The sequence below is a fragment of the Podarcis pityusensis genome (assembly GCF_964106645.2).
Source record: "Podarcis pityusensis genome assembly, chromosome: 3".
Lineage (NCBI taxonomy): Eukaryota > Metazoa > Chordata > Lepidosauria > Squamata > Lacertidae > Podarcis > Podarcis pityusensis.
The window spans coordinates 116,925,495-116,952,022 of NC_138026.1; the positions used below are offsets into that span (position 1 = coordinate 116,925,495).

The 26,528-nt window shown below is 45.5% G+C and overlaps 2 long non-coding RNA genes across 2 annotated transcripts; one reads left to right on the top strand and one right to left on the bottom strand.

Moving 5' to 3' along the window:
• Positions 1-5,150: 5,150 nt before the first annotated feature.
• On the bottom strand, positions 5,151-17,277 carry LOC308474683. The gene is made up of 4 exons (XR_013984826.1): positions 17,180-17,277; positions 16,477-16,604; positions 10,767-10,845; positions 5,151-5,318 (listed from the first exon to the last, which is right to left on the bottom strand). It is a non-coding gene; the product is annotated as an uncharacterized lncRNA (long non-coding RNA).
• Positions 17,278-20,467: 3,190 nt separating this feature from the next.
• Positions 20,468-22,449, top strand: LOC308472584. Its single transcript, XR_013983593.1, has 2 exons — positions 20,468-20,980; positions 22,170-22,449. It is a non-coding gene; the product is annotated as an uncharacterized lncRNA (long non-coding RNA).
• Positions 22,450-26,528: the final 4,079 nt, after the last annotated feature.

Consider the following 26,528-nt stretch of genomic DNA (forward strand, 5'->3'; position numbering starts at 1 on the left):
TTCCATGGTTTTTCTGCAACAGACCAATACAGCTGCTTTTCTGGAATTCCTTTCGGCCTGCTCATGAGTCATTCTGAGCGACCGGTATGGGCTGTTGTTTCCAAAACTGGTGAGCCTCTTTTTTCTTCCCCGCAGGGATAATTCAAGACGAAAAGCCAGGCTGCGACTCTCTGCACCATAACTGCAGAGTGGGATACTGCTCTGAGGACGAAATCCCAAGCGGCGGGTTTTGTTTCGAACCGGTAATTATATGCTGCAGAATTTTGCCCAAGAAATACAAGAGCTCCGAGGAAACACAGGAAGTGGCACCTTTTGAAGATGTTCTGCTCAAACTCCTCTAATTGGGAGCAAGCAGCACTTCCCAAATTATATCTCCAAACTGCACAAGATGTTAAGGATGGGAAAGCATGACAAATTGTTTCCTTTGACGAGTGTTCCTTTGGACCAGTCATCAGAAGTTAAAGCTGAGCCCTGCTGGATCAGGCCATCCTAGGGGAAACCCACAAGCAAGACATGACTGGGAAGAGTTGCTGTGACCACTAGGTCTGCACAGTTTTGGTTTCTTTGAATAAAGAGTTAATTTCACTGACGCCTTGCGAGTTGTTGCTGACCTGCTCCAGGCTCCGGCTCCGGCGATCCATTCACCATCTGCAGGGGCACCTGATGCAATGTGATTTATTAGGTGGGCAGCAAAGAGTATTGTTACAAAGGTTGGGTGCCTGCCCCTCTCTCTTCCGAGCGGTGGCAATAATAACAATAATAATAATAATAATAATAATAATAATAATAATTTATTTATACCCCACCCATCTGGCTGGGCTTCCCCAGCCACTCTGGGCAGCTTCCAACAGAACACTAAAATACAATAACCTATTAAATGTTAAAAGCTTCCCTAAACAGGGCTGCTTTCAGATGTCTTCTAAAAGTTTGGTAGTTGTTTTTCTCTTTGACATCTGGTGGGAGGGCGTTCCACAGGGCGGGTGCCACTACTAAGAAGGCCCTCTGCCTGGTTCCCTGTTACTTGGCTTCTCATAGCGAGGGAACCACCAGAAGGCCCTCGGCGCTGGACAGGCAGGACAGGTGTCCGGGCAGAACAATGGAGGTGGAGACGCTCCTTCACATATACTGGACCGAGGCCGTTTAGGGCTTTAAAGGTCAGCACCAACACTTTGAATTGTGCTCGGAAACGTACTGGGAGCCAGTGTAGGTCTTTCAAGACCGGTGTTATATGGTCTCGGCGGTTGCTCCCAGTCACCAGTCTAGCTGCCGCATTCTGGATTAATTGCAGTTTCCGGGTCACCTTCAAAGGTAGCCCCACGCATTGCAGTAGTCCAAGCGAGAGATAACCAGAGCATGCATCACTCGGGCGAGACAGTCTCGCAAGAGCCCAGGGAGTCCCAGGCACCCACAAAGGGTCTGTTTCCCTTTGGAGAATGGAAGACAAGGCAGAGACTGTAATGCTTTAAGAAATATGGTTTATTCACTTATTTGCACCTTCAGTCTGCATGGAAGGAGTCCAGATCTTACCGCATGGCCAGTTTAAGAGGCAACAGCACAGGCATCCTTCTGCCTGCCTGCCCAAGATGGATCTCAGCTCTTCTTCTTCCTTCTTCCTCCCAGCAATCCTTGCCCCCACCCCACAGGAGTTCCCCTGGCAACCTTCCAAATCCCCAGTCTCTGTTCACACCTGGGGTAAGAGGGAAGGAGTTCTCTTGTATTGTTAATGTCCTTCCATTGTTCTTTTGATAGCCGTAGCTCAGCCTGGTTGTTTTGCATGAGCTAGCGCAGGAATTCCTTTGCAGCTTGCATTCATATCACAAATAACCCAAATCCTAGCATTTATTGATTTCTAGGGTTTACTGTAAACCTATAACACAGTGTGTTGAGACAGAGCGCAGGCAGCATCTCACAAGTTGATAATGGGGATGAACTGAAGATTGGAATTGTATTGCAATTTAGCAGTTACATAGAATGGTGTGCAACTGTAATTGTACTGTATTTAAGTTACTGCAAAGAATGTGTGAGCAAATGGCTGAAGACTTGTATTTTTCCATTGCAAAAGTGGGGTGGGGTAAGTTTTATGACTTGGCCCCAGTGTGTGTGTTTTTTGGAGTGTTTACTTATGTTAATGAAGTAGCCCACACAACTCAGAGTCACCAGTTAAGTTTTGCAAATGCACACAGATCTCCCTAGATGCAGCAAGGTGGAAAAAGAGAGAGACTTGGATTTTTAGCTGAAAAGTCTGCTTTTGGGCAAATACGTGTTCTTGAGCCTTATGCTAGAATCAGCACATGTAAGAATAGAAATGTATAACCGAGACAACGTATTGCTCATTTTTTTTCATAACGCTTAAACCAAGTTTCTGCAAGTAAAGCTTTAAAGCTTATTTTTTTGGGATAAGAATTTATCTTTGACACAAAGGGTCAGATCAGAGAAAGAACTTCCACTGGGTACATTAGTAATCTACAAGCTGCACCCTAGAGGAGCCGACAGCCCTTCAAAGAAGGCCTCTGGATCAAAGGTGTTGGAGGGTGGACTGCAAACAATGTTATTCATTATTATATTTATCTCCCACCTTTCCTCCAAGGAGCTCAAGGTGGCGAACGACAACCCTGTAAGGTAGGGTCAGCTGAGAGACAGGGAGTAGCTCAAGCTAACCCAGCGAGCTTCATGGCTCGTTCCGTATTTGTAATACACCACCCTGGGATATTTTGATAAAGGGCAATATTATAAATTGAATGAATGAATAAATGAATAAAATAATAATAATAATAATAATAATAATAATAATAATAATAATAGAACCTTGGCCTCCTGGGTCCTAGTCCCAACACTCCCCAACTGTCTCTTGATGAAATGCTGGTGACAATCAGATATCACTGAAAGCAATTTCACAGTGGACATAGGGCTGCCATACGTCCGGACAATTCCAGGAATCAGGCTGCAAAAATGGTGGATTGGAATACCCAGACTTATGGAAGAAGAAGAAGAAGAAGAAGAAGAAGAAGAAGAAGAAGAAGAAGAAGAAGAAGAAGAAGATGATGATTTAAAAAGCTCAACTAATTTACCCAAGGGAAAACGAAAAGCTCAGCAACTTTGTCCAGATTTTCACTTTGAGGAATATGTCAACACAAGCATGTTCTGAAGCCCTTAGCTCATCCTGCTAAGTCAGGCAAAATAGCTCAGCTGGGGGCGAGTGGGAATTTCAACTAAAGCATCAAGGACAGAATGACCAATGGGCTCTTGAAAGAAGAACTGCCCCGTTGCAGATTTAGCCTGTGGTTTGCTGGAGTTCCGCCTTCTCTTCCTGCCCCTTCACCTCCCCTTTCTCTGTTTTGTTGCTTTAAACTGTTGCCACCTTGCCTGCCGGGACACGGGTGGCGCTGTGGGTTAAACCACAGAGCCTAGGACTTGCCGATCAGAAGGTCGGCGGTTCGGATCCCCGCAACGGGGTGAGCTCCCATTGCTCGGTCCCTGCTCCTGCCAACCTAGCAGTTCAAAAGTGCAGGTAGATAAATAGGTACCGCTACAGCGGGAAGGTAAACGCCGTTTCCGTGCGCTGCTCTGGTTCGCCAGAAGTGGCTTAGTCATGCTGGCCACATGACCCGGAAGCTGTACACCGGCTCCCTCGGCTAATAAAGTGAGATGAGCGCCACAACCCCAGAGTCGTCAGCGACTGGACCTAATGGTCAGGGGTCCCTTTACCTTACCTTGCCTGCTAGTGGGCTGCTGATACGGGAAGCAGGAGTGGGTGGGGTGCGGGGTTATGTTCGGGTAGGAACTATACCTTTGTAAGGCAAATACAGACTTAGTAGCTGGAGACCAACAGCTATCAACAAACAGCTTATGCAACAAACACACATCTAGGGTCAGATGCGATCGGTGTCCTCAGTTGCCATCTCCTGCCAGACAGGAGACTGGGAGAAAAGTCTAGTCACAGCTACACCGTACATTTAAGGCACACAGCTCCCTGCGAACTGTAGTTTGTTAAGGGTGCTGGGAATTGCAGCTTTGTTCTACGGTTCCCAGGATTCATTGGGGAAGCCCTGTGTTTTACATGGCTGTGATCTCTTGTCTGGAAATTCCAGAAAACTGGAGCAGGGAATTCATTGGTTAGAGGGAATCCCTGTGTTACGGAAATTACCGGGGGGGGCGGGAACATCTTTAAAGTTAAATGTTACAAATATTATGCCTGAATGTATCCTTTCAACCTGACAGCTCAGGGAAGTTACCTAGCTTTAAAAATAATATAAAATCAACTCCTTTGCCAGTTTCCTCCATTCCAAAGCTATTTTCCCCTTGAATGGGACTCCAGGAAGTTACCAGAGGTGACAATTGCTGAATTGATTGTTGGCCAAGGAAAGCCTAATTCTATCACCAAACTTGCCGAGGGGTCCAGACATGCAAAGGAAGTTCTATTGTACTTTGGGTGGTGGGACTTCAGAGGTGTGTGCCTATGTTAATCTTATACCTGGGTCTTGCCCTGACATGTCTTCTTATGCTAATCTTGTACCAAGGACTTGTCTGGACATGTTTGCCAAGGTTAAACTAGTGTAATCCCTGTCTACCCCTCCCCTTTTGTGACATGTCAGTGATGTAGCAATGATGCTGTACGAACTGTATTCTGGGATATGGTGGGAAAGTTTTAAAAGTCCTTGTCACCCCATCCTTGTGGTTCAAAATTCCTCTTTGAACCTGTTGCGCAATAAACTTTGGCCTACTGCTATTTGCTCCGGTTGGTGTCTGGACTCCTTCCTTTATTCCGCAGGGAACCGCGGGCTCTGCCCAACCAGCTGGGTGACTGAGCAGCCTCGCACTTAGATTTTTCCGTAACACCCTGGCTAGCAGGGTTCAGCCTCATCACCCTCCCCACTCCACCAGCACTTTGCCTAAGGTATAATTTACGCAATTAATCCGTAAGGTATAATCCGATGGAGGCCTGCCTGATTTTTGTTTGACAAATTTTCACAAGCGGAACTGTGGTGGGGGTAGCATTCCACATGCTGGAGAGAGACCTCCAGCAATCAGGAGAACATTGTGACTCTGTGTCGGTTTTCCAGCTACCCACAAGCAGTCAGCTCAACCAAGGCTTCCTCTTCCTCCTCCTCATTGATCTTTCAGTGTGCGGATCTGATTCCCACATCTCCAGGTAAAGGAAGTCCCCTGGGATCCAGAAGACACCGTTTATTTTGGTTTCTTACAGCACAATTTTTCAGTTCTGGAGCAGTTTCCGATCTGTTCTTCATTTTCTTTGCAAATGTCCGTTTCGCATTTCCCGCCTCGGACAAAGCAGCCCAGGGTGACAAAGTCCGCTATGCCTACAAGTGGAGGGAAGAGGAGTGTCACTAGGGCGGCAAGAGTGGGAAAGGTTCATGCATCTTAAGTTTAGCTCTGTAGGAGAAGGGCTTTCAGCCGCCGAGGCTTGCACGAAATCTACACAAACTATTAAAGATGTTTTTTTCCCAAGTGAATTTTTATTGTTTTCCTTACATATTCTTTCCCAACAAATTGTAATAGCACCATACATTCCCTTTGACTCTGCCGAGTCACGACCCCCCTCCCTCCCCACAACTGGTATCGTATTTTTCGCCCTATAGGACGCACCGGCCCATAGGACGCACCTAGTTTTTTGGGGGGGAAATCAAGGGAAAAAATTTTATTTCCCCCCCAGGTTTGCGCAGCCATCCCCAAGCTAGAAGAGGGAGACGGAACGCTCCGTCTCCCTCTTCTGCCTTCAGGGACAGCCTCTCTAGCCTCCGTGGGGCAGTGGCTTGCCCCGCTGTCCCCCGAGTTTGTGGGGCTGGTGGGGCCCCACAGCCTCCAGATCAGGTCAGGGAATAGCGGGGTGGCGGAGTTACGCCTTCCCGCTATCCCGCGAGCTTGTGGGGCAAGACCAGGTGCGGGAATAGCGGGGTGACGGCGCTCCGCCTCCCCGCTATCCCCCGAGCTTGTGGGGCTAGCGGGAGGGAGAAGCAAGCTTGCTTATCCCCCCGCCAGCCTCCAGATCAGGTCGGGGAATAGAGGGGTGGCGGAGTTACGCCTTCCCGCTATCCCGCGAGCTTGTGGGGCAAGACCAGGTGCGGGAATAGCAGGGTGGCGGCGCTCCGCCTCCCCGCTATCCCCCGAGCTTGTGGGGCTAGCGGGAGGGAGAAGCAAGCTTGCTTCTCCCCCCCCCCCCCCGCCAGCCTCCAGATCAGGTCGGGGAATAGCGGGGTGGCGGCGCTGTGCCTCCCCGCTGTCCCCCGAGCTTTTGGGCTGCAGGCTGCTGCCCGCAAGCCTTGCGAGCCCGCGGGACATCCCGCCGGGCTTGCAAGACTTGCGGATAGCTTCCTGAAGCCTGGAGAGCGAGAGGGGTCGGTGCGCTCCGACCCCTCTCGCTCTCCAGGCTTCAGCGAAAGCCTGCATTCGCCCCATAGGACGCACACACATTTCCCCTTCATTTTTGGAGGGGGAAAAGTGCGTCCTATAGGGCGAAAAATACGGTATATTTATCCTCTTTCCATCACGCACATCATTCTCATATTAGTACTATTATACATTGGAGGTATTATGTCAATCCTGCTAGTGTCTTGACCTCTTTACAATTCTTCTTTAAATATTCAATAAATTTACTCCAGTTATTTTGGTATCTTTGATCTCCCTGGTCCCGGATCCTCCCTGACAGTTTGGCAAGTTCTGCATATTCTGTCAACTTTGCCTGCCACTCCTGAATAGTTGGTATATCTTGTACTTTCCATCTTTGAGCCAGAAGGATTCTCGCGGCAGCTGTAGCATACATGAACAAATTTTGATCTTCCATTTTAATTTCTGTTCCTATTAAGCCTAATAGACACGCTTCCGGTCTTTTGGGGAAAGTATATCTAAATATTTTTTTGAGTTCATTATAAATTGATTCCCAATTTTTTTTTACCTTATTGCAGGTCCACCACATATGGAAATAGTCCCCATCTGCCTTTTTACATTTCCAACATTTTCTTTCTTTTTTCCTATACATTTTAGCTAATTTTACTGGCATCAAATGCCATCTATACATCATTTTTAGCAAGTTTTCCTTTAAAGCCATGCATCCTGTAAATCTCGAACCCTCCTTCCATAATCTTTTCCACGCATCCAATTCAATGTTATGCCCAATATCGATTGCCCATTTTATCATTGATTCCTTTACTTTTTCGTCTTTTGTATACCATTCTAGCAATAAACTATACATTCTTGGTAAAATTTTATCTTTACAGTCTATTAACTCGATTTGGAATTTCGATTTTTTATCATCGAACCCATTTCTCTTTTTATCTTCCTTTAATAAGTCACTGATCTGGTGGTATTGCAGCCACCCTGTTAACATCTTTTCAATTTGGTCATATGGTTTGAGCTTTATCCCTTGGTCTGTTTTCCTAGTAATATCCTCATATGTTACTCTTTCCCCTTCCATGTTTACTTTTTTTGTTGTCAGCACCTCAATTGGTGATATCCACCACGGTGTCTTTCTTTCCAGGAGGTTTTTATTCCGATCCCATACTTCATATAAAGATTTCCTAATCACATGGTTTAGAAAACCTTTATGTACCTTTACTTTGTTGTACCATAGGTACGAATGCCAACCGTATTGCGGCCCTCTAGATCTAATAGGTCAGTGTTTTCTAAAGTCAGCCAATCTTTTAACCATACCAAGCACGAAGCTTCATAATATAAAGTCAGATCTGGTAAATCAAAACCTCCTCTCTCTTTCTTATCTACTAGTATCTTCATTTTTATCCTTGGCCTTTTCCCCTGCCAGACAAATTTCGCTAATTTTTTTTGCCAATCCTTAAATTGTCTTATCCCTTTTACCACTGGTATTGCTTGAAATAGAAATAACAATCTAGGTAGTATATTCATTTTTATCACAGAGATTCTGCCTAATAATGACTATTAAAGATGTTGGTTGTGTTTACTTTACTTCATTGCTTTACTTTCTCGCAGAATTTTTACCCTGCTCTGCAGTCAAAAAGTGAAATATACGTGGAGTCAAGAGTGGATTTCATGCTCTTTATTCAGCTCATAGTGGTGAGGAGGAATGGAAGTTCCCCCAGAACGTCTGCTTTATATGCATTATTTACACAATGGGCCCCACGTGATTGGCTAATTCCGGGATTCTCCTGTAGGCTAATCAGGTTGTGGATTCACTTCCACCTGGAGCTGGATTGGGTGGCTCCTGTGGACTAATCAGACTGCTGCATTCTGAATCCTATTGTTCTAGGACCAATCAGACTGCTGCATTCTGAATCCTATTGTTCTAGGACCAATCAGACTGCTGCATTTTGGATCCTATTCAACTCAGTACATAACAAAAAGGCTCCCAGGCTGGCTTACAAAAACCAGTTCCTGCCTGTAGGTTTGCATTCTGAGACATGGCACACAAGGAAAGGGGTTTGTGGAGGGAGGAGGAGTGCGTCTTCTACACCAGGGGTGGGGAAATGGGAGATCAGGAAGGGTTTCTGACTCCCAAATTGTTTAATGGCAAAATGACGTTTCCCACCTGCTGAAATGAGAAAAGCTAAGGAGGTGTAGACCACTGGATTAAAAAGACTGTGGTCACACCAAAGATTTAAAGCACACAGCTTCCGCCAAAGAATTCTGGGGTCTGTAATCAGCCCTGTCTCTCAAGAATCTTTGCGGGAAGCCATGTCCTTTAAGTGCATAGTGTGTGTGCAGCCTTCTGTGGGGGAAGACATGTGCTTTAAACGTCCTTTAAACATATGATTTCGATGTGAGCTGTGAGCTCAGCTCAGAGATTCCTCAGCTCAGAATGTGCTCAGAGCCCTGGCAATCTGCTACCAAACAGTGGAGGTCATTGGCCTGAGCAGTATAAAAGGGGGACCACAGACCATTAGGTCCAGTCGTGGCCGACTCTGGGGTTGTGGCGCTCATCTCGCTTTATTGGCCGAGGGAGCCGGCGTACAGCTTCCAGGTCATGTGGTCAGCATGACTCAGCCACTTCTGGCGAACCAGAGCAGCGCACGGAAACGCCGTTTACCTTCCCGCCGGAGCGGTACCTATTTATCTACTTGCACTTTGATGTGCTTTCGAACTGCTAGGTTGGCAGGAGCAGGGACCGAGCGACGGGAGCTCACCCCATGGCGGGGATTCGAACTGCCGACCTTCTGATCGGCAAGTCCTAGGCTCTGTGGTTTAACCCTTAGCGCCACGACTCCTTAATATAATTTAGATGTCTTGCGTCTTGATTCCAGCAGTGGATCTCATGAGCCCATAGTTAAACTGCCCAAGCTAAGAGAACAATGGCCTATTGTCTTCCTTATCCTATCCTTGAGGCCTGGGCTGGAGTGTCTCAACTAAGCTGAGTTTTAAGGGATATGGCAAGTTTCCTTGCACTGTGTTGTGCAGCGGCTTTGCTGAGGTCAGTTCCAATAGAGATATACACATATTATTTGCGGATATTATTTCTGTGTGTAGCTGAAGCAATTATTTAAAACACACACACACATACACACAAACAAAAACAGAATAAAATACTGTTATGAGTTGGGGAGTCTGTATAATTAAAGCTATGGTTTTCCCAGTAGTGATGTATGGAAGTGAGAGATGGACCATCACCAAAGAATGGATGCTTTTGAATTCTGGTGCTGGAGGAGACTCTTGAGAGTCCTAAGGATTGCAAGAAGATCAAACCTATCTATTCTTAAGGAAATCAGCCCTGAGTGCTCACTGGAAGGACAAATCGTGAAGCTGAGGCTCCAAGACTTTGGCCACCTCATGAGAAGAGAAGACTCCCTGGGAAAGACCCTGATGTTGGGAAAGATGGAGGGCACAAGGAGAAGGGGACGGCAGATGACGAGATGGTTGGACAGTGTTGTCAAAGCTACCAGCATGAGTTTGACCAAACTGCGGGAGGCACTGGAAGACAGGAGTGCCTGGCGTGCTCTGGTCCATGGGGTCACGAAGAATCGGACACAACTAAACAATAACAACAACATGAGTTGGGGGGGTAAGCTATATGCCTGAGTCCCTTTTAATTCCTGGGTCCAGCATGGATTTGATTCCTGGAACAGCCAGGCTGGCTTCCTGGTGATGTAATGATGCTCTAAAAGTGAGGGCCATTAAGGTAACAAAGGAATTGGTTCTGTGCTAGACCCTCAGCTTGCTGGTAGTTAGAAAGTACAGTGGTGCCTTCGGTTACAAACACCTTGGGTTACAAACACTTTGGGTTACAAACTCCGCTAACCCGGAAGTAGTACCTTGGGTTAAGAACTTTGCCCCAGGATGAGAATGGGCACAGCGGCAGCGGGAAGCCCCATTAGCTAAAGTGGTCCCTCAGGTTAAGAACGGTTTCAGGTTAAGAACGGACCTCCGGAACGAATTAAGTTTGTAACCCGAGGTACCACTGTATAGAGTGCTTTGTTGTTTTTTAAGGTCCTCATTAAAATTTGCCAAGATCTAAGTGGAAATTTTTCCCCGTGTACACTTTTTGGTATGCAATTTCCTCTAACATACACATGCTTCGCAAAGCGATTTCCACAAATATAATTATTTTTTGCATGCTACTTTTACTAAAGTATGCATTTATAAGCACACACGACTGTGAGATGCAATTTGGCTGGGGAACTGCATTGAAAATCCAAATGATTTCAAAGGATGGGTGTGTTTCATTCTGCATGTTGCTTGGGAAAGTGCAAAGCAGATAATTTTGCCTTTCCGTGCAAAAACAGGGTTGACTTTCTTCCCTCATCACACAATGATCAGGTTGGTCATTAGTCAGTGGGCATTTTTACCTGAATTGGGCAGGAAGACCAAGAACAGCCCAGCAAAGAGAAGGCAAACAATCTTCATGGCAGTTGGCTGGGATGTAATCTGAAAACGACAAGAAGTGAAAGAGAAATTCAGAGCACTAAGGTCTGGAGGTGAAAAAGCACAATTTGCCGATGCTTCTTATTTGACAGGGCTGCTTATTCTGCAGCAATAATAATAATAATAATAATAATAATAATAATATAAAATTTTATTTATACCCCGCCCTCCCTGGGTGGCTAACACCAGTAAAATTTGGGTGGCTAACACCAGTAAAATTTCAGTAAAAACATAATGGGGGGGGGGGCGGACCAATTTAAAATGCAGCCTCATTTTAAAAGTAGCCCATAGATCAAAACCGTAAGGGGAAGGAAACATAAGGGTCAGACTGAGTCCAAACCAAAGGCCAGGCGGAACAGTTCTGCCTTGCAGGCCCCGTGGAAAGATGTCAAGTCCCGCAGGGCCCTAGTCTCTTGTGACAGAGCCTTCCACCAAGTCGGGGCCAGTACTGAAAAGGCCCTGGCCCTAGCTGAGACCAATCTAACCACCTTGCGAGACTTCCGGGTTGGCGCCTCTGGCAATGGCGGATTTCCTCTGATCGGGAGGAATCCGCTCCGTGGAAATCAGGGTCTGAACCGCCATGGTGAGGCGCAGACCCACTAAAAACCACAGGCAGGAGAAGCCTGTGGACATGGGATTCGGCTGGCACCTTTTGCGCCTCCCCTACTCGCGGGGAAACCCAGTTTTGGGGATCCGGAGCAACGTGGGGTGAGCGGCGCGGTGCTTCGAATCGACTGCTTCTTTCACGGAGTGAAGCCCCATTGCTGTTGCCGGAGAGCGCTGACTTTTTCCTGTGGACAATTGGACTCTAAACAACTACCTGTGAGTAGAATGGAAAATTGGATTTCTAAACTTCTTAATTAGGCATCGAAATGGGAAGGTCTCAAACAGGAAGTCTGCCTTCCTCTTTTGTAAACAGAGTAAAGCAAAGACGTTGCAAGCTAAACCCTGGAAAGTTTTCTTTAAAGGATTAAATCTCCATCAGTTAAAATAACCAAACCCCCCTTGGAAGCAGGAGAAGAGGGGGGAAATTCTATTGTTTAAGCCTGCAGGAGAGAGAGTGAAGAAAGATAAATCATCACCGTTTCGAACCTGGGAACGGACTGTCAGTAAGATTGACGCTTTGGGAAAGTTCATTGACTGAGAACAAAACGATGTTGACAGATAGTTAAATAAGAGTAATACATTGTTTCAATTGCTTCCTTTTACATTTAAAAAGGAGGGGGGGAAAGTAACTGAAAATTGAAACTAGCTCGGTGGCTGGATCTGTGCTTAAAAGGGTGGATACAAATAGAAATTGTTTCCTTTAGAGGGAGCTTTTGGAACTGTTGCAGGAGTGGAGCTGGGGAATTTTCCAGGTGCAGAGATTAAAGAGTGTGAGAACTAGAGTTTGACCTTGGACAAGAATGTTGACAGAAGAAGCCCTAGTGATTGCATTTTGCAAGACAAGTGCTTTATTGGAACAGCTTCATGAGAAGATGGATGTGAGGATTACTAAAATTGACAACTTAGGACAAAAATTGACCGAGTTGGGACAAAAAGGAAATACATATACAGAAATTACTCAGGAATTGACCCAGGAATCTGTTTTGACATGGCAAGCTGTGGAGAAGATGAAGGAGAAAGTTGTTGTTGAATCTCAAGTAATTCAAGTGGAGGGAGCCCCGGCCTCCCAGAGGCAATTTGATGAACATAAGCTGTTGCCTTTTATGATTGAATCTAGAGAAAGTCAGATTTGGTGGGATGGAGCCCTGCTTGGATTGGAGAAGGAAAGTTGGCTAGATCTTCCTATGCAAGGATGCTCTGGCCTTTGGGACTTGGATTTGGGTCAGGGGGAGAGTGGCGCTCTGAAATATCTTTTGGACTTTAGTTCTGACTATGGAGAATGGGCTGACCTGTTGAGAAGGAATAAAGACATTGCTAGGTTGGAGCTCCCCCGAGATCTACTCCTCAGTGCCAAAGGAAGGAAATTAAGACCAAGATCAGCAGAAGGCAAAGTAATGTGCATGGATATATATGAAGAAGATCTGAAGAAGGGACAGGGAAGAGAGTTAAGAGCCTCGGACAGAAGGTCACCAGGTTAATGGACTATATGGTATTGATAGAAAGGGCTGACAGAATCCGAGACCAGGGAGAGGAGACGGAGGAAGCGGATTTGGGGAAAAAAGCATAAAATTAATTTTATCTAGAGAAATGTTGCAAAATTAATGAGTGTTAGAAAAATGTTGGAATGAAATTATACGGCTTTAGTAGAAATGTTATAAGGAGTTAAGTACAAATAAGTTTTAGGGTATTAAAGGTAAGATAAGGTTAAAATAAATTATGATAATTATATGATAGAAAATAGTGAAAGATGGAAAGGATTTGCTGAAACAATTAATAACTAGAATACAAAAAGGGAGGTGTGAGGAGGTCGATGAAACAATGAAAGATAAAGATATGGAAATATTGGATATGTTTTTAACTGTTTCTGTTTTTGTTTTTGTTTTGATGTATCGTGTTTTTTATGCTTTTCTTTTTTATGTATATGTATTGTAATGTGTTGATTTGTACTGTTTCTTTTTTCTTTTTCTTTTTTTATTTTTTTCTTTAATTCTTAAACTTTAAATAAATATTATTATTTTAAAAAACAATCTAACCACCTTGCGACCTGGGACCTCCAAAGTGTTGTCATTTGTGGACCTTAAGGTCCTCCGCGGGACATACTAGGAGAGGCGGTCCCGTAGGTACATGAATAGCTCTTTGAGTTCAGCTGTTGCTTGTATTACTGTTGTTGACAACTCAAGCCAGGTTAAGGGTATGTCTAAGTCAGAGACAAAGACACAACAGGGAGTTGCTAAGCGTAACACTACGTTCCCTAACCAAGGTAATGCAGATGCACTCATTCCTTGGAAAACAGACAACCAGAGAGTTACATTGGTGAAACCAGTGGCGGGTAGTTCCAAGGGTGGAACTGAAACAACAGGGGATTGTTACATGTATAACAACTGTTTGTTTTCTTCTCTGGATCAAGCTTTCTCCGCAGCTAACAATGATTCATATGGGGGAGGATGTCAGTATATGGAAACATCGCAACTGCAAACAGCCAGATTGTTGACATCACATGATGCACCTATCTGTGGGAAAGAAGAATTTCCCAGGAAGTTCACAGGCTGGAAAAGTCTCTGTGAAGAGTGTAATTTGAAACCATCCGTTTGCGCATGCTCAGGAAGTTTGTCAGACTTGCTAGAAGAACTGAACTGAAAGGACGTGTTTTTCTGTAGTGCTGTAATGTCAGAAATAAACATCATGTAAATAGATTTCTGACTTATTTTCTTTCCCCTGCGGAAGCAGGAGAGAGGGGTTGTGCATTTTACCCACTCTTGGGAAAACGTCGCCTATCAATATCTCCCTGGTCTGTCTGGATGTCAGCCAGAGGAGGTTACCGGTAAGCAAGCTCCGAGGACAGTGAGAGAGGCCAGCCTCTGTGAAAGGGGCTTGCAAACCGACAGTTCTGCCGGGGAAACCAAATAAAGCAAGCAGGCAGGGAAGAGGCAACAAACTGTTTCAGTTTTGTAGAATAATTACAGGATCATAAAACTATCCAGAAGGGACCCTGAGGATAATCTAGTCCGACCCCGGGCAATGCAGAAATAAGCAGCTGTCCCATACGGGGATCAAACCTGCAACCTTGGCATCATCAGCACCACACTCTAACCAACTGAGCTATCCAGCTGAAGGGCATTTTATATGAACAGTATATGCTGTAACTCTAAAGGAAACTACATAAGAATAGCAGACCCTCCAAGTGTCCCTGTTTTCCAGGGACAGTCCCGGATTTACAGAAGCCATCCCAGTTTCTGATTTGATCCCAGAATGTCCTGCTTTCCCTTAAAGGTAAAGGTAAAGGGACCCCTGACCATTAGGTCCAGTCGTGGCCAACTCTGAGGTTGCGAAGCTCATCTCGCTTTATTGGCCGAGGGAGCACAGGGTCATGTGGCTGGGAAAATTATTATTATTATTATTATTATTATTATTATTATTATTATGACTAAGCTGCTTCTGGCGAACCAGAGCAGCGCACGGAAACGCCGTTTACCTTCCCACTGGAGCGGTACCTATTTATCTACTTGCACTGCATGCTTTTGAACTGCTAAGTTGGCAGGAGCTGGGACTGAGCAACGGGAACTCACCCCATCGCCGGGATTTGAACCGCCTACCTTCTGATCGGCAAGTCCTAGGCTCTGTGGTTTAACCCACAGCGCCACCCGCGTCCTTAGGACATCCCTATTTTCATTGGAGAAATGTTGAAGGGTAGGGAGTTACGCAACCACCCAAGCCAAGGAGATAAGTAACTATACAACTATACAACATCTTAAAGCTGCCATGTACAGTGGAACCTCGGTTGGCGAACACTTCGGAAGTCAAACGTTTCGGCTTTCGAGCGCCGGCAACCCTGAAGTGAATGCTTCCGTTTTTGAACGCACCTCGGAAGTCGAACGGCTTCCGAGGCGTGTTTCTCTAGTTTTTCAATCAATTTTGCCAACCAGCAATTGCGCCTCTGTTGTCGAACGTTTTGGAAGTCAAACGGTCTTCCGGAACGGATTGCGTTCAACAACTGAGGTTCCACCATATGGGAAAGTTTTTTAATGTTCAATGTTTCGTTACACTTTTATATATGTTGGAAGCTTCCCAGAGTGGCTGGAGGAACCCAGTCAGATGAGTGGCATAAAAGTAATAAAAGAATTAGAATTAGAATTAGAATTAGAATTAGAATTAGTAATACTAATACTTTTAAATGTTGCATTTCAAATTGCTGTGATCCACCCTGATCTTAGGGGTCGAGGGCAGGCAATAAATCTTTTTTTTAAAAGGCTTTTTACTGAATTTTCTTTAACGCAAACAAAACAAAATAAATACACTAATGTATTTTCTCAACGCTCTATCGAGCACGGACTTCCCTCCCTTCAACAGGTTTTCATATTTACCTTTCATTTATCACAGATTCTTAATAACATCCTATTCACATCATAAGATTTATTTTAATCCTACTACAGTCTTTAAACTTCTGCAATTATGACGTATATACTCCACAAATTTACTCCACTCATGTCTGAACTTTGCTTCTTCTTGGTTATGGATTCTGTGGGTCGGTTTTGCTAATTCCACATATTCAACCATTTTTGTCTGCCACTCCGCTAATGTTGGTATTTCAAGAGAGGGTGGGCAATAAATCAACAACAACAGCAGCTGAGGTATGGAAGAAAAGAGAGAAGTGAGGAAAAGTAGCGATGGATGGGCTGGACCAAGCTGCGATACTTGAGCTCAAACCTTATTTCTGCCAGGAGCAAGGTCTAAACAGGGGCAGCCCAGGAAGTGTACTCCATCGCTGTTTGGCCGCTGGAGTAAAGGTATCTGGAGCCCAAGAACATATAGAGGACTCCATTTTGGCTCCCTAGGCTGAAATATTCTCAGACACAATGGTTTCGAGGAGGAGTTTGAAGGAAGTGGGCTGAGTAGAGAAAGAGGGGACATCGCAAAGGTGTTTTTGGGGCAGGAAGCCTGGGCCTAAGGGGCAGGAAGGGAGACGGGGCAGAGAGAAAGGGTATTTGTACTGGGCGGGGGGCAGCGTGAAGAAGAGAAGCAACTCCTTGCCTGTAGGAAAGTTTTCAAGGCTCCTTCCTGGGTGGCCGGCTGCTTCTCAGCAATGATGAGTTCTATTAGGTCATAATAGGGAGGTCAAGGGAGCCAAGTTTCTCCACAGAGCAAGCTGAACTGAGATGCTTTTTCATGGGGGGGGGGCGATAAGAATTTTAAGGTCTTAGATATACAGTGGTGCCCCGCAAGATGAATGCCTCGCAAGACGAAAAACTCGCTAGACGAAAGAGTTTTCCGTTTTTTTAGTCGTTCCGCAAGACGAATTTCTCTATGGGCTTGCTTTGCAAGACGAAACGTCTTGTGAGTTCTTGCGAGTTTGTTTCCTTTTTCTTAAAGCCACTAAGCCGCTAACCCGTTAATAGCCGCTAAGCCCCTAAGCCACTAATAGCCGCTAAGCCCCTAAGCCGCTAATAGCCGCTAAGCCCCTAAGCCGCTAATAGCCGTGCTTCACAAGACAAAAAAACCGCAAGACGAAGAGACTCACGGAACGGATTAATTTCGTCTTGCGAGGCACCACTGTATAATAAATGTTCATAAACGTACCAAGCAAACGCGTACATAAATATATAAACCACATGTCTGAAGCAGCACAGGAAGACAGCCCCGGAACCATTTTGACTCCCAAGCTGACCAAATGTTTCTCTGCAAGGAGGGAGGAGGTGGGAAAAAACCATCCTTGTTACAGGAATTGGGTAATTACCATCTCAAAGGAATGGGCAGACTACCAGGAAAGGCAATCAGATAAGGCATATAATCAGATAACCTAGCAGACAGGAAAAACAACAACATTCAAATTTCTGTTGTAGACCACCTTTTTTGTGATGTAGGTATGATGTTTGTGGGGTGTGGTCTTGGGTTACACCCCTTCTGTGATGTATGTATGATGTATGACTTGAGCTCCAGGGAAGGCAATTTAAAATGTCTATATAGTGCAGGCAAACCATGGTTCTGGGTTCCTCCTCCCTCCTGCGTGTGGTGAGTGAGGACCCTGTTGCAACAGATCAATAAAGATCAGGCTTACTAGCTGCTTTGCTTCTCAATATTCTCTGGGTGGCCTCTGTTATTTTCTCCTACCAATAAGGAACCCACATAAGGACTCTATACGGGCTCTTGGATACCCCACAAGGGAAAAAGGGCAGATTTTGATTACAACAGGGGGGATTTCCATGTGGGGTGTGGGAAATTCCAGTGTGGGCCATTGCTTATTTGTGGACCCAGAAACTTAGAAGGGTCTGCCCACCCCAAAAAAAAACATTACAAAAACATTCAGCTTTTCGATACTTAGTCATATGTATGACTAATTTTGTTCTTATGAGATCCCATGAGTCCCCTCCCAGTACTACAATTCCCAGGTTGACTTAACAACGCAGGGAACTTTACCCAGGGAACTCTGGGAACTGGAGTTCTGGGGAGGCAACCAGGGGGGTCTCCTAAGAACTCGGCACCCTTCACAAATTACATCTCCCAGGATTCTTGGGGGGAGAGCCATTTTTAAAGTGGCCTTCTTCTTTGGAGATCACTCATAGCCGAGTAAGATTGTCTTCCATAAACATGGTTTAACAGTGGGTTCCTAAGTGACTGTGGAGGCCAATTCTGGATCCACACATCCTTCCACAGTAGAGCTATAAATGTACGATGTTGTTAATGGAGAAATCTGAGGGCTCCCTTGGACAAAAAACAAGGACACCAGCCAGGAATACCAGAGCAAAACAGCAGCCCGTAGGCTTGGTCTTTATTGAAGACTGTCGCGACAGGACTCCCACCTGCCACAAGGTGGAACAAGATGGAAGCCCCGAACAAAAGAGAACCCAAACTTTTATTAGCTGCTAATCCCCATGTTACACCCCCCCCCAACTACATCACTAATACATCATGGTTACATCATGAAAGGGGAGGTCTGGTGGCAGCAATCTAAGCATCCTGGACCCTGCCCCATGGTTCCCCTTGCCCTCCACCAAACACCCATCAAGTGTAACAAAAGAGATATTTACATTTCCCTGTTTCTCAGCCAAGTTAATCACACCCTTTTGTCTTCACCTGGGTTTGTTATTTCTGGAATGGCTACCTGTCTGGCACTCAGGTGTCAGGATGCCAGGAATTATCACTCAGGCAGAGGGGCTGCTGAGTAGCTGAGCTCACATGTCTATATGAATTTCTGAAGTTTCCCCAGTGAGCCAGTACATAGATACATTTATCGGTGAATTCTTACATTTGGTATTGTGCAGCAGAGGCCCTTTGAATAGATAGGAAGAAACTGTGATGAAATGTTTTGTGGGGACAAATCACAAAAGTCACAAAAGTGATTGTGCTGATTTTGGTAGTGGGCTGCATGTGCATGATATCTATACATAAATTCCTGCAACAATGTGAACAAGGACCTCGCTGGCTGCCATTTCAAACAGACGGTAGAGAGACCTAGAGAGACCTTTGGTCCAGTTAAGCAGGAGATTGTGGTGCGTTCTTATCTACTCTCAGCGACGTCACACGGGGAGAAAAGAACTCCTTGTGCCTGTTATCAAAAAGGGCATTGACTGTGCAACTAACGGCACACGGGATTCGTGGCATCAGCCAGGGAACCTCTCTGGAAACACCATTCTGCCCATTGAACAGAATTCTGCTATCTTGTAGAATATGCAGAATTAGCAAAATTAACGGATAAACTACATGAAAGGGACAGCAAAGACTTTAAAAGAGAATGGGAACCATTTGCAATATATATGAAGAGACAACATGAAGAGTTGGACACATCGGCAGGGTTTGAGTAAACATTCACAAATGTATATAATAATTAAAAAATAGCTGTAAAGGTATTAGGGATTAATTGGGGAAATAATATGCAGGATGAATAAACTGAAAGTAAAACAAAGTGGAAGTATGAGGGAAGTCCAGGGGAGGGGGGCAGGAAAAAATGGAAAATTGTTAGAGAGATGTTTCATAAAGGATGTATATATCGAAAAACCAATAAAAACTATTTTTTAAAAAAGAATTCTGCTGTTGTGATAAGAATTTTAAGGTCTTAGAATTATAATAAATGTTCATAAATGTGAGCCAGTGTGGTGTAGTGGTTAAGAGCGGTAGTCTCGTAATCTGGGGAACCGGGTTCGTGTCTCCGCTCCTCCACATGCAGCTGCTGGGTGACCTTGGGCCAGTCACACTTCTTTGAAGTCTCTCAGCCCCACTCACCTCACAGAGTGTTTGTTGTGGGGGAGGAAGGGAAAGGAGAATGTTAGCCGCTTTGAGACTCCTTAAAGGGAGTGATAAAGCGGGATATCAAATCCAAACTCTTCTTCTTCTAAATGTACCAACCAAGCACGTACATAGATCAGCACAGGAAGACTGACCTGAAACCATTTTTGATTCCCAAACTGACCAAATGTTTTCTCTGCAAGTTCAAAGGAAAATGGAAAAGCCTCCTCATTGTCATTTCCTTCACAAATCCTGTCTTAAGGGTCTGTCTGTCTTAAGGGTATGTCTTTGAATAGGGTGAGCCTGTGACCTGGCTCAGGAACTAAGTATTTATCATAACAAAAGCCTGGCCAGGCTCCCCAGGGTATCCAATCAAGTGAGCATTAACAGGTGACCTGTCAGACAAGATAAATAATGCACTCAGATTTCTGCTGTAGACCACCTCTTCTGTGATGTATGTATGATGTATGGAGGGGTGGTCTGGAGCTCCAGGGCAGGGAATTTGAAATGTCTATATAAGGGCAGGCACACCTTTGTTCTGGGTTCCTCCTCCGTCCTCCTGCGGGTGAGGGGAGCACCCTGTTGCAACAGATCAATAAAGATCAGGCTTACTAGCTGCTTTGCTTCTCAGTATTCTCCGGTTGGCCTCTGTTATTTTCTCCTACCAATAGGGAACCTACGTAAGGACTCTACATGGGCTCTTGGATACCCCATGAGGGGAAAAGGGCAGATTTTGTTTACAACACTATCTTGTGGTTATAATTTGTTTGTATTATTTCACCTGCACTCCTGGTCCCCTCACCTCTTCTTTTTTCTTAAAGGTGGAATTTCCTGATCCACTTTTTTTTAAAAAAATATCTTTGCCAATATTCATGTTGCATCATTGCTCAGCTGCAGAATCCCGACAGAATTCCGCTTGAGGGAACAACTTGGCCAGAAGAAGAGGAAAGTCTTGCATCAAAAGGATGGATCTGCTCCAGGTTACTGAGAACACACCTCCCTTGGTCTCCAGCCAGCCTCATAGGCTGTTACGTAATGGCAATTTCACATCCCAAAAGGTTATATTTGTGCCAGTCTCAGTTGGGTTGGGCTACCGCATTGGCCTGCTTCCTGGCCCACCCTTGGGGATGTTTCCCAAGCCTGCTAACCCTCTGTAAACACAGAGATTGTTCGGCTCACTCGCTTCCTGAGCCAGGAAAGCTTCGCTGCACGAGACTCCTCTCCGCCGAAGCCTCCGCTCACGGACCCAAAGGCATCATGAGGATGCTTTACTTGCTGTGTGTCCTTCTCCTCTTCCTCTGCCAGTCTGCTGCAGGTGAGAAACTGAGGCACAGAGGAGGCAACAGGGCAAAACAGATCAGAAGCGCTGCTCAGCTGCTTTTGACTTCCAGGGACAAAACAGCCACAAGGAAGGGCTGTGGATCAGTGGTGGAGCATTGACTCTGCATGGAGAAAGCCCAGGTTCAATTTCCAATGGCATTTCCAGGTAGCACTAGGAGAGACACCTGTCTGAATACCTGGACAGCCGCTGCCATCAGTGAAGGCAGGACTGAGCTAGATAGGGGTGCAGCTGAGGCCACCCATTGCCTCACCATCTCTTCATACAGCCCTTGGAAACTCCTTTTTTTTCTTTTTCTTTTTACTGCACATGCAGAACGCTCCTTGCACCTTATCTGGAGTTGTTTTTCACTTTATAAGTTAGGTTCCTCCTAAACTGGTTCTTGCCAGTACGTAAAGGTGCCCCTGACCATTAGGTCCAGTCACGGATGACTCTGGGGTTGCAGCGCTCATCTTGCTCTATAGGCCGAGGGAGCTGGCATTTGTCCGCAGACAACTTCCGGGTCATGTGGCCAGCATGACTAAGCCGCTTCTGGCGAACCAGAGCAGTGCACAGAAACACCGTTTACCTTCCCATCGGAGCGGTACCTATTTATCTATTTGCACTTGACGTGCTTTCAAATTGCTAGGTTGGCAGGAGCAGGGAACAAGCAATTGGAGCTCACCCCGTTGCGGGGATTCGAACCGCCGACCTTCTGATCGGCAAGCCCTAGGCTCTGTGGTTTAGACCACAGCGCCACCCGAGTCCCCAGGTAAAGGTAAGGTAAAGGTAAAGGACCCCTGGATGGTTAAGTCCAGCCAAAGGTGACCTCGCTTTCAGGCCGAGGGAGCTGACACTGTGACGGAAGCCAGAGCGCACAGAAATGCCATTTACCTTCCCGCCGCAGTGGTACCTATTCATCTACTTGCACTGGCGTGCTTTCGAACTTTAGGTTGGCAGGAGCAGGGACAGAGCAATGGGAGCTCAGCCCGTCATGGGGATTCGAACCGCCGACCTTCCGATTGGCAAGCCCAAGAGGCTCAGTGGTTTAGATCACTGGTTCTTGCCAGTACAGCAGTCAGGCTGAACTCTTTGTAGTGACACTGGTCTCGCTGTAAGTGGGTTTTTGCAGAGTTTTTGCCTTGGTGGGTCTCAGTTTTACTCAAACCTGTGGTTCTCTGAACAGCACCGGGAGACCTCTATGACAGCCTGCAGTGCCACTACAACCATGGACATTGCCGGAGACTTTGCTTCCACAATGAAAGGCCCATTGGCACCTGCACCAATGGGCGCCAGCGTTGCTGCAGATGATGGCCCAGAAGGATCCAGAAGCTGCAGGAAACTGGAGGAAGACCTCCTGAGAAGCAGCAAGAGAACTATGCGTATTGGCACCCAAAGTGGACTTTTATCTGGAAATAATAATAAGTGGTTTTGTTGCCATTAAATAAACTGTGCATGAAAGAAAACCAGCCCTTCAATGTGTTTTATTCTTCCCAATTCCAAATATGTTTCATTGCAAAGTTTTGTTTATATTCACCATAGAAAGAGCAAGTGTGGTGTAGTGGTTTAGAGTATGGGTAAGCAAACTAAGGCCCGGGGGCCAGATCTGGTCCAATCGCCTTCTAAATCTGGCCCGTGGACGGTCCAGGAATCAGCGTGTTTTTACATGAGTAGAATGTGCCCTTTTATTTAAATAATGATCATGATAATAATAATAATAATAATAATAATAATAATAATAATAATAATTTATTACTTATACCCCGCCCATCTGGCTGGGTTTCTCCAGCCACTCTGGGCAGCTTCCAATAGAACACTAAAATACAATAACCTATTAAACATTAAAAGCTTCCCTAAACAGGGCTGCCTTCAGATGTCTTCTAAAAGTTTGGTAGTTATTTTTCTCTTTGACATCTGGTGGGAGGGCATTCCACAGGGCGGGTGCCACTACTGAGAAGGCCCTCTGCTTGGTTCCCTGTAACTTGGCTTCTTGCAGAGAGGAAGAACGATGGAGGTGGAGACGCTCCTTCAGGTATACTGGACCGAGGCCGTTTATCTCTGGGTTATTTGTGGGGCCTGCCTTGTGTTTTTACATGAGTAGAATGTGCGCTTTTATTTAAAATGCATCTCTGGGTTATTTGTGGGGCATAGGAATTCGTTCATTTTCTTTTTCAAAATATAGTCCAGCTCCCCACAAGGTCTGAGAGACAGTGCTAAAAAAGCCCCCTGCTAAATAGGTTTGCTGACCCCAGGTTTAGAACATTAAACTAGGAGCCAGGATGTTCATTGGGTGACCTTGGGACAATCACACTCTCTCAGCCTGGTTTACCTCACAGGTTTGTTGTGAAGACAAAATGCAGAGGGGAAGAACAAGGTAGAATGGCAGATGAAACTGATGGACTATATGGAACTGGCGGAAATGACTGGCAGAATCCGTGACCAGGGAGAAGAGTCGGTGGAGGAAGATTGGAAGAAATTCAAAGACTATCTGCAGAAACATTGCAAAATTAAAGAATGTTAGAGTGATGTTGGATTGAAAATAAGTGGCTTCCAGCTGTACAGGATTTAAAGTTATATATAGATTAAGATTAAGGATTAGGATTAAAAAAGTTAAAGGAAATGGAAATTTGGTTTTTAAGAGGTAAAATTTAATGTTATATTATATTAAGATTAAAGATTGGGATTAAAAAAGAGGGAAAGAAATTGCTGGACAAACAATTTGAACTGGAATACAAAAGAGGGAGGTATGAGGAGGTCCAGAAAATAAGTAAATTTAAAAATGGAGATGAAAAGGTGGTATTGTTTTTAACTGTTTTCTTTTTTGTCTTTTGTTTTTTGTGGGTTTTTTTTGGATTATGTATTGTGTATTTTTGAATTGTGTATTTCTTTTTTATGTTTAATTTTTTATTGATGTGTTCTTTTTATTGGAAACTTTAATAAATATCATTTAAAAGGAAAAAAAAAAGAACAAGGTATGTTACCTTGAACGCCTTGGAGGAAATGTGGGAGGTAAATGTGATAACAAACAAAACAAGCATGATTTAGCAGTCCTTAGTATATCCCTCTAACGAGGGGTAAATGGGACTTGTAAACCTGGGAACATAGCCCTTCTAGGAAAAAGAGAACTCTGACCCTTAACCTCTGCTGCCTTGAGGGATATCTTCAGGATAGGCTAAGGAATAAACCCTACACAGATCCAGAGTGGAGTCCCTAAGACAGTTGGATGGCGCCTTGCCTGCCTCCTTCCTGCAACTCCTGCAACCAAGCTGGTGCCAAATGTCTTGTTGTTTTCCTTTGGACCACATCAGTGAGGCGGGGGGGGGGGTCTTGTCATCTGGGCAGCCCAGGGCCTCCAGACACACTGCCCAGATTGCATCCCAGGGAGGTCACTTTGATGCTGCTAACACAATGGTTTAACTTCACCCCCGGAGGTACACTCCATTGCCTCTCGAGACACATGCCAACAAGAAGTCTCTCCCCATAGCATCTGGCAAATCAGTATTTGAGGTCCTGGCGCCCTCTGGGTTTGGGGGGCTACAGCTCCCATCCAATCGCATTAGCAGAACCCAACTTTTCTCCCTGGCTGGGCCTGATGGGGATCTCTGTCCCAAAACTGTTCTCCCTCCCCGCTTTAAAGATCAGGGATTGTTTGAATCCTGCATGCCTGCTCCCCACAAGCATCTGGCTGGCCACGGTGAGAACAGGATGCTGGGCTAAGATGGGTCATTGGCCTGATCCAGCAGGCTCTTTTTATGCATGGTGGGAGATCTGGAGGGCAACTGATTCTGCATCTCCGATATGCATTAAATATGATACAGTTTTGTGCCAGCAGATGGCAGTGTGCAACCAGTTTACTTTACTCAGCTGATTCCAAGAGACTAGGTTTCTGCAGAGGCCAGTCCTCTACAGTGGTACCTCGGGTTACAGACACTTCAGGTTACAGATGCTTCAGGTTACAGACTCCACTAACCCAGAAATAGTACCTCAGGTTAAGAACTTTGCTTCAGGATGAGAACAGAAATTGTGCTCCGGTGGCGTGGCAGCAGTGGGAGGCCCCATTAGCTAAAGTGGTGCTTCAGGTTAAGAACAGTTTCAGGTTAAGAACGGACCTCCGGAATGAATTAAGTTCGTAACCCGAGGTACCACTGTATTTGGAGGGCAAGTCTGGTTTAAAGCAGTAGGCGGCCTTGAAATTACCAGGTGTTGTATACTGAGTTGAATCCTAGCTCAATAGGATCCAGAATGCAGCAGTCTGATTGGTCCGCATGAGCCACCCAATCCAGCTCCATGTGGAAGTTAATCAGTGACCTGATTGGCCTGCAGGAACAGTCAATTAGGCTTCTGGAGGAGGTGAATCTGCAACCTGATAGGCCTACAGGAGCAGCCCGGAATTAGCCAATCACGTGGGGCCCATTGTGTAAATAACATATATATATATAGCTAGACTTTTGGGGGGACAGTTTCATTCATTGCTACTACGAGCTGAATAAAGAGCATGAAATTCACATTTGACTCTGAGTATATTTCAAACACATAGCAGCCTGATGTGGCCACACTCTTCCCATCCCTCTGATGAGATGTCTTGGGTTTCCAGACATTAGGAAGAATTTTCTGGCGGAAAGAGCTGTTCAACAGTGGAACAGGCACCCACAGAAGGTGGTGGACTCTCCTTCATTGTGGGTTTTTAACAGAGGTTGGATGGGCACCCATCAGGGATTCCTCTGCTGTGATCCCTGCATTGCAGGGGGTTGGACTAGATGACCCTGGGGCCCAACGCTACAATCCTACAATTCTATTGTTCTGTTTGAATTATAGCTGCCCTTTCTAAACGTGCATCTATACATATAAACAGGCCGGTGCTCATTTCATGCAAACCACTGTCCTCTTTTGCTTAAGGGATCTGGGGCGTGGCGCCGGTAGGGAGGAGATATTTTGGCATGGGGAATGGAGCAGGAGGTCAGAGTTCAACCCTTCAGATGGCCGTGTGCATGACTAATAATAATAATAATAATTTATACCCTGCCCATCTGGTTGGGTTTACCCAGCCACTGTGGGCGGCTCTCAACAGACTATTAAAAGCATGATCAAATTAAGAACATGATAAAACATCAAACATTAAAAACTTCCCTGCGGGGTTTCGAACCCAACGTTGGGCAAATGATTGATTTCTGCTTTGCAGCGGGTTGGACTAGATGACCCCCAGAACCCTTCCAACAATTATATGATATATAAGACCATAGGTCCACCTAGCTCAGTACGGTCTACACCAACTTCACAGGCAATCTCCCAGCCAAGGTTGTGGTGTAGTGGTTAGAGTCTCAGACTAGGACCTGGGAGACACGGGTTCGAATCGCCTCTCCACCATGAAGCTCACTGGGTGCCCTTGGACCAGTCACAAACTCTCAGGCCAAACTACCTCACAGGGTTTTTGTGAATATACTACAGAGGGTGACGAGGACCATGTATACCACTTTGAGTTTGACAAGCTGCCTGTTTGATACACTCACACAGCCAGCTTTCCCGACAAGCCGGCCTTGAAATCGCC